We start from the raw sequence: 9407 nt of genomic DNA, 5'->3' as shown, positions 1-9407 counted from the left end.
AAGAAAGAAAGAAAGAAAGAAAGAAAGAAAGAAAGAAAGAAAGAAAGAAAGAAAGAAAAAAAGAGTTATCTGTAAGAACAGAAAAAAAAAAAGACAAAGCATGGTAAAACGGCAATTATAGTGCTGCAAGTAATTAAAGCATGCCAAAGGGGGGTGTCAGTATTCTCCTGAATTGAGGCTCCTACTGTGTGATCTAATTCCAGGGGTCAACTCTAGAACTGACAGATGAACAAAAATAAATGGGACCATCTATATATATACATATATATGTATATATAATTCCATTATATTACAGTCAATAAATGCATTAAATTGTCACTGTACACAATAATAATTAAAGAAGATTTAAGAATTCCAGAGTGAGGTGACATGGAGGAGTTAGATAGGGGAGAGTAGGAGATTTAAGCGACATAAACACAGTATACACATAGTAAATTCTCAACAAATAATTATATGTATATATATATATATATATTTAAGCAAAAAGGTGTAAATAAAAATATGATACCCAAATTTATTTTTTTATCAAAACACTATGATCAAAGAGGGTAAAAATAGGGTAGGACAGATAGTGGTACATGTCTATAATTTAGCACTCAGGAGGGTAAAACAGAAAGATTGAGTCTGCGGACAGTCTGGCCTATATGGTAAGATAGGCCAATGAATACAATATAAAAATCACATATAGTTTTAACAATTACTTTTCTACATAATTTTATCCCAATAAAATAAATAGCAAATTTCTAAAGCCAAAGCAGGAAAGATGCTTACACTCACAAATGTCAAAAAAGGTCTGTCAAGAGCTCAAGGTAGTCTTAGGAGAGCATTATAGGACTGATTCATAGTGACTGGCCTGGGGCTGGTTTAGTAAGTCTGACAAGCATGTTAAAAAGTAGCAGGACACTGACAGGGCCACAGGGAGAACTACTCCATTCAAGAGTCTTAAATTGAGAGTTAGATGCCGGCCACATATGTTTCATTCTAAAATTAATGCAATTAATTATTGCTGTTTACATGTCTGATGTGTGTGTGAGAACGTGTGTCTGAGTATATCATGGATTCTTAACATAGGTTTCAAAGCTCAAAACCATTTTCATAGTCGAAAAACTGGCTATGATCCCCGGCCTTTAAACTTGAGAATAAGAGCTTTATCTTCTAATACCTTGATATGGCAAGTGCAGCGAGTTCTGAAAAGTTGTGCCTGATACCTTAATCTTTCTAAAATATATGAGTTCTTTAAAATGCTCTGACAAATATTGCCATTTCATGTTGGTAATAGCTCTGTGAGTTAGGCAGCAGCCATAGAACACTAACTTATTTTAAATGGGAAAAATAACAAAAGAATTCAGTAGAAACATTACTCATAATATATTTACTAAACCTCACACTTTTCTTTTTTTTTTCATTTTCTTTTTTTTTTTATATTCTTTTTTTTTTAATTTTATTTTTCTTTTTAGTTACATTTTGTTAACTCTGTGTCCCAGCTGTATCCCGCTCCCTCATTCCCTCCCCAACCCCGCATTCCCTCCCTGGTCTCCTCCCTGCCCCTTTCCAAGTCTACTGATAGGGGAGGACCTCCTCCCCTTTCATTTGACCCTGTTTTATCAGGTACCTTCAGGGCTGGCTGCAAAGTCCTCCTCTGTAGCCTAACAGACTGCTCCTCCCCTGGCGGCAGGGCGGGGGGGGGGGAATCAAACAGCCTGCCCTTGAGATCCTGTTAGAAATAGTCCATGTTCCCCTTACTTTGGAAAACTACTTGGTTACTGAGCTACCACGGGCCACATCCTAGCAGAAGTTCTAGGTTATATCCATAGATGGTCCTTGGTTGAGTGTCAGTCTCAGAAAAGACCCCTGTGCCCAGATATATTTGGTCCTTGTAGAGCTCCTATCCTTTCCATATCATACTAACTTCCCTTCTTTCATATGATTCCCTGCACTCTGCCGAGGGTTTGGTTATGAGTCTTAGTGTCTGCTTTGAAACACTGCTAGGTAGAGTCTTTCAGATGCCTTTTGTGGTAGACTCCTGTCATAAGTTCAATGCACTGTCCTAGCTCCTTAGGAAAAAAACAAACTCCATTTTAACTACATCTCTATTTATTTTACATTGTACTCTACACATATGCTAAGACACAGACAAGGAAAAAGACAAACTCAGAGAAATAGAGACAAAGAAAACAGAAAAGAGGGAAAAAACAGAGGGACTGGAGTTGACATAGAGGTTAAAAGCAGCTGTTACTATTGCAAGGGACCAGGGACCAGGGTTTTGGTTAGCAGGATCCAGGGTATTGGATACCTATTCTGTCTTCTAAGGGCATTACATGTATGTAAAACACAGACACTCCTGCAGGCAAAATACAAATACATGTAAAATAAAAAAATCAATATTTAAAAATCTTCAGCAACAGAACCAAAATATCTGTGCCCAGGAGTCTTTTCTGAGACTGATACTCCAAACAAGGACCATGCATCGATATAACCTAGAACCCCTGCTCAGATGTAGCCCATAGCAGCTCAGTCTCCAAGTGGGTGTCCTAGTAAGGGGAACAGGGACTGTCTCTGACATGAACTCAGTGGCTGGTTCTTTGACCACTCCCCCTCAACATCCAGGGAGGAACAGCCTTGCCAGGTCACAGAGGAGGACAATGCAGCCAGTCCTGATGAGACCTGATAAACTAAGGTCAGATGGAAGGGGAGGAGGACCTCCCCTACCAGTGGACTTGGAAAGGGGCATGGGAGGACATGAGGGAGGGAGGCTAGGATTGGGAGGGAATAAAGGAAGGGGCTACAGCTGGAATACAAAGTGAATAAAACATAATTAATATAAAAAATAAAAAATAATTAAAAAATAAAAACCTTTTCAAGCAAAACAAACATTCAAAACACATTTCTTACAATTTGTATTTCAAAAACAAATTTTTTACTCATTTTTGTTGTTTGTTTGTTTGTTTGTTTTGAGACAGGTTTCTCTGTCCTGTCCTGTAACTAGATCTGTAGACCAGGCTGACCTTGGACTCACAGAAGTCTACCTGCCTTTGCCTCCCAAGTGCTAGGATTAAAGGCATGCATAACCACCACTCAGAAATGTTAAAAATCTTTTAAGCAGAGCAGATTCCTCAATATGGTGTGAAATAGTATATTTTAATTATCTTGTAGTAGAACTTTGAATTTGGTAACATTCTGTTTTCCTTTAAAGATCCTCAGTAATCTTACTAGAAAGCAACTAGTTGCTCTCAGTCACGTTCAAGGTAGGGCTCTATATATAAAGTTTTTGTATATTCTTCATGTAATGAAAATAAATTCTAGGAAGAAAACTAGAATTGGTTCATATCAGTACCAACTAAATACCAATATAAATTATGATGAAGTTGAAAGTCTGCCTATTCCTCATTCTCTACATTTTCATGGAATACAAACGGTGGTATTGAAAAATTCTTCAGGGTTGGGAAAATAGATGGCAGTGCTTAGCAAATAGGCTGATTGAAAGGAAAATTTTTTTCTGATCATTCCTCTACATGAGCTTTGAGTGACATGATACGTCTGTGAATGTGGTAGCCTCATGGAATGACATTTTCACATATTTCAATTTGGTATGTTCAGTTAAATGTTAGGAATACTTGGATGAGAGAACAAAGTAAAATAAAATATCTGGGCACAAGACTGAAATAATGCTTAGATAATGAAAAATATCAGATATATTTAGGGATTAGCAGAAAGAATCCGCCTGCATTAAAAGAAAGAGATTTAATGAGAATTCACTCCTAGTAGTTACAGCAGAAATGATAGATCGTAAAGCGGTTTATGATGTTATGAAGTTGGACATCAGCAGGGGCCTGACAAAATTGGAATATCCTTTATGAAGATGACTTAAGGAGGACTGTGCATGGTAGACTAGAGGCGAGAGGCAGATAGGAGAGCCAGTTATGAAGTAACTGTGATAATGAAGCTGGACTTAATGAGGCCAGGATCTAGGGCAATTGGCATAAGACTGGAAAGACAAAGATAAGTATGAGAAGCATGTGGGAGATGGACCCCGGTGGTTCTGCAGCAACTCCAAACAGTTTTAATAAAAGCCCTTGAATTACAAAGGAAAGAGCTCTCCTCTCTTATCTGAAGAGATGATAATAAATCCAGCGATACCTGAGAACCACCACAGTCAGAGCTTTCCACCTTCTAAATACAGCAAGACCCCTTATTTAATACCTCCAGGTACTCATTACAAAATTTGCCCATTAACTCCAAGAATATTTATGAAATTTTATTAAGTTCTAATCACACTTACAGGCTCTGGGGATATAACATCAATGAACAATATAGGCATCAATTCATTTTCCATGTATTTCCCATGTAGAGGAGAGAGACATACAATGCCTAATAAAGAAATGTAGCATTATACACTTCATAAGCTATAGAAAATTAAACCAATGAGGAACAGTGAGGACAAGATTATAAGGAATTATGCTTTCATATGAAATACACAGAGGTGGGCTTTTAGAGTCCTATTGATAAAGGCTCGGTAAATCAAGAGATTTAAAATATTGATAACATGATACTACAAGGGCCATTTGTAGAGATAACCTACACAGATGTAGCCCATGGTAGTTCAGAATCCAAGTGGGTTCCCTAGTAATGGGAACAGTGACTGTCTCTGATAAGAACTGATTGGCCTGCTCTTTGATCACCTCCCCTTGAAGGGTGTGCAGCCTTACCAAGTCACAGAGGAAGACAATGCAGCCACTTCTGATGAGACCTGATAGACTAGGGGATCAGAAGGAAGGGGAGGAAGACCTCCCCTATCAGTGTACTGGGGAAGGGGCACAGGTGGCAAAGAGGGAGGAAGAGAGATTGGGAGGGGAAGAGGGAGCTACAAGTGGGATACAAAGTGAATAAAGAGTAATTAATAAAAAATAAACAGGTTGCAGGCATTGCTAAATACAAAGAAGGCAATATGTTAGAAGCAGGGAATATCTAAAACTGCTAGCAGTCAACTCTTAAAAATGCCTGAGTCCAGTTGTGTGGGGCATTATGAAATCCTAACATAACTTGTGTTCAAAATTTACTTTGTAAAAGAAAGATTTTAATTGAAGGGTTTTCTACAGAGAAATGACCAAGACAGACTTAATCCTACACTGATGGACCAATCTGTTGTGAAAAATGAATATCATGGTGTAGAGAGCAGCTAGGGAAGTCAGTGAGATGTAATTACAAAAACAGGTAGTATTGGGAAGAGTCAGAACTGGTCATGGGCTGTGTGGTAAAGAGAGAGAGAGAGAGAATTCTAGTTGGCATTGTTCATGATCAGATTTATATAATCATTAGTTTTTAATTTAAATTAAAAATTTAAATTATTAAAAAATTAAATTATTAAAAATTTAAATTATAAGATAATGTCAAAACACTTCCCTGGCCACTGGTCAGTGGTGCTGTATCTAAACAAACTATGACTAAACTATGTCAGCCAGTGTGGGCACGCCAATCCTGAAACATCACTCTCCCCAAGGGACTCCACAGCATTTAGGATGTACATCAGATTGCTTACCTAATTCAACCTATACCTGTATGTTTCCTGCCCACTTTTCATGTTTAGTATAAACATATCTGATTGAGTTTTATGAAGATCCTCACAGGCTATCTGGCATACAGAAAAAGTATCTGTTCTAAGGCTTTTTAAAAAGCAAAACTAACTTTTAATATTTAAAATTAAAGGTGCCAGTGTTGTGACCATGAACTTTCTGTTGTGATGAATGAACTTCAGGCATGCATACTTAAAGAGATAGGTAGGGTTGAACCACTCAGTGGACAAGGAAAGGTTGAGAAAAACAAGCGTTCATAAGGTAAACTGTAAAATGCAACACACACACACAGATACAAACATACTCACACAAACAAACATACACACACATGTAGAGAGCAAACAATATGTAAATTCTTATTGAATGCAATCACATACTCAAAGGTACAGCTAAAGGGTATATTGAAAAAGACTTACAGCAGATTTATTACCACAGAAATATTTATTTGGAGTCAAGGCAGGTCAGGGATTAAAGTAAGTACCTTTCATCATCTTTTAATAGGAAGGCAAGTCAGAAATCTAGACAGAAACCATCGAGTTGATATGTGCAAACTCTGAGTATTAAGCGGTAAGTGCTCAGCAGGGCAAGGATGGAAGCAGAAGTCAGCCTAGCGTGAGTTCTCACCATTATTCCAAGTCTAAAGTCACTGTTTCTCCCATCCAAGGGGGCTGAGAGGAGTGCTCACAGGATGTTTTAGCAAACTTCATCTAGTTCCAGATACGAAATAGTCCAGATATTTGACGGTAGCCTCTGCAGCCCTGTGGAGGCTCTCCCATTTACACCCCATCCAGAGTCCCAGAATTAAGCTACCTGCAGCTGGCAAAAACCATTCCCCTCCTAGAGCACATGATAATCATAGATAACGGCTGTTGGAAAAATGAAGCAGCCCAGTATCCCACACCTGGGATTAAGACAAAAATGTAGTCACATAACATAAATGGGGGGTTTAGGAAACCAAAATTCTCACTACAGGCGTGGATTTTATGGGTGTATAGAAGGGGAGGATTTTGAAGGAGTTTGTGAAGAAAAGATTGTAATCAGAATAGAATGTATGGGAAAATACTTTCAATTCAAAAAAAGAAATTATGAGTCTACCAAAATGTGCCAACCTACCTTCTACAATCCACAAATATGCAATAAACCCATACTACATGCTTTAAGCAAAATGCTTTCCCTTTATGTGGTAGCATAGTGTAACAGCTTAGTTACTTCATTATAACAACAATTAATTACTATGATCTTTATTAATACTATCGATCAGAGACTCTACCCATACTTATGTGGGATTAAAGTTTTTTAATGAAATGAAAAATGTCTACATTTTTTTCTAAGCATTGGTTCAAGTCTATTTTTCGCCTGCAGTGTGTGTATGTGTGTGTGTGTGTGTGTGTGTGTATGTGTGTGTTCATCTGTGTGAGTCATTCTGTGTGTGGGAGTGTCTGTGTATAGGTGTTTAACTCACTGACGCTTTTAGAGATGTGTATAAAGGAGATTGTTCACAGCTTACTGGTATTTCAAATGATAATACATTGGCAAATATTTATTTTTATATTCATGCAACTATCTATTTTTAGTAGCCAGTAAGTTGTGATTGACACATAATGAAATGCTTATTCTTTTTTTTTACATTTTTATATTGTTTAATTTAAATAAACTTAATGGTAGCAAGATGTTTACTTTGTGTATCTATTACATTTAGGAATTGTTAATTGTAACACTGTGGCTACAAAATGATATTATCCTCTAATGGGGACTATTTTACTTAATCTTTTTTTTTTATTTTATTTTTCTTTTTAGTTACATTTTGTTAACTCCATGTCCCAGCTGTATCCCGTTCAGTCATTCCCTCCCAAACCCCACTCTCCCTCCCTGGTCTCCTCCCTGCCCCTTTCAAAGTCCACTGATAGGGGAGGACCACCTCCCCTTTCATTTGACCCTGTTTTATCAGGTATCTTCAGGGCTGGCTGCAAAGTCCTCCTCTGTGGCCTAACAGGACTGCTTCTCCCCTGGGGGGGGGGGGAGAGGTCAAAGAGCCTGCCCTTGAGTTCCTGTTAGAAATAGTCCTTGTTCCCCTTACTTTGGAAAACTACTTGGTTACTGAGCTACCACGGGCCACATCCGAGCAGAAGTTCTATGTTATATCCATAGATGGTCCTTGGTTGAGTGTCTGTCTCAGAAAGACCCTGTGCCCAGATATATTTGGTCCTTATAGAGCTCCCATCCTTTCAATATCATACTAACTCCCCTTCTTTCATATGATTCCCTGCACTCTGCTGAAGGTTTGGTTATGAGTCTTAGTGTCTGCTTTGAAACACTGCTAGGTAGAGTCTTTCAGATGCCTTTTGTGGTAGACTCTTGTCATACGTTCAATGCACATCCCATTTGTCTTTCTAAATGAGGACTGATCATCTTCACCCATGTCTACTTTCTTGATTATCTTCTTTAGGTGTATAGATTTCATTATGTTTATCATATCTTGTAGGTCTATATAAGCGAGTATATACCATGTTTGTCTTTCTCCTTCTGGGATACTTCACTCAGAATGATCTTTTCTAGATCCCACCATTTGCCTGCAAATTTCATGATTTCCTCCTTTTTGATTGCTGAGTAGTATTCCATTGTGTAAAAATACCACAATTTCTGTATCCATTTGTCCATTGATGGACATCTGGGTTGTTTTCCAGGTTCTGGCTATTACAAATAAAGCTGCTACAAACATGGTTGAATAAATGTCCTTGTTGTGTACTTGAGCAAATTTTGGGTATATAGTTAGGAGTGGTATAGCTGGGTCTTGAGGTAGCACTACTCCTAATTGTCTGAAAAAGCACCAGATTGACTTCCAAAGTGGTTGTACCAGTTTACATTCCCACCAGCAATGGAGGAGGGTTCCCCTTTCACCACAACCTCTCCAGCATGTGTTGTCACTTTAGTTCTTGATCTTGGCTATTCTGATGGGTGTAAGGTGAAATCTCAGGGTTGTTTTGATTTGCATTTCCCTAATGGTTAATGAGGTTGAGCATTTCTTTAAGTGTTTCTCTGCCATTCGATGTTCCTCTTTTGAGAATTCTCTGTTTAGTTCTGCTGAAATGCTTATTCTTTTAGAAACTTTTATAATATCATTTTCTATGCTTTGGCATTCTATAAGCATCATTACAATCAGCATACTGGACAAGCACCTAAGATCCCAGACTTGTTTCTTTATCCTACAATCCCCCTCCATTTTTAGATCAGCAATGATCCTGCATTAGATTTTTTAGGCCTTAGAGCATGGAGGTGAATCTTGTCATAAATTTCTGAATTTCAAATAGTGGGACAGATATTACCAAATCGCCAACTGGAGTCCAGATATTGTCAATTTCTTATAAATATACAGCAACTTATTCCTTTTAGGAATAAAAGAAACATAGTGTTTTTGCATACCCTTCCCACAATGCGTTTATTTTCTTAGATATTTTTTATTTATTACAATTTATTTACTTTGTATCCCAACTGTAGCCCCCTCCCTCACCCCCTCCCAAACCCACCCCCTTTCCCCTTTATTAAACTTTTGATCTTCATCGGAACAAGCCGCTGTGGTTTTCACATACTTTTATTAAGTAAAGGGAGAAAACATTTTCACCTTTATTAGTAATCTATGCTTATTAGTTTTCTAAAATTTTATTTATATAATTTGCTGAATTTTGGATTGTGCTGCACTTGTTAGTAAAAGGAGCACTTTTAATTTCCAGAATGAATTTCCTTCCTACTAAGGTTATAAATGATTCAATTACTCTTTAAATAACATTTTGGTTTTTTATTCTGACACAATGAAGTATTTGAAATCAAACCAAAGACTAT

This window comes from Psammomys obesus, unplaced genomic scaffold (assembly GCF_907164565.1).
Source record: "Psammomys obesus unplaced genomic scaffold, mPsaObe1.curated_primary_1811, whole genome shotgun sequence".
NCBI classification, from domain to species: domain Eukaryota; kingdom Metazoa; phylum Chordata; class Mammalia; order Rodentia; family Muridae; genus Psammomys; species Psammomys obesus.
The sequence above is the reverse complement of the archived record's forward strand: the minus strand, read 5'-3'. Positions refer to the sequence as shown.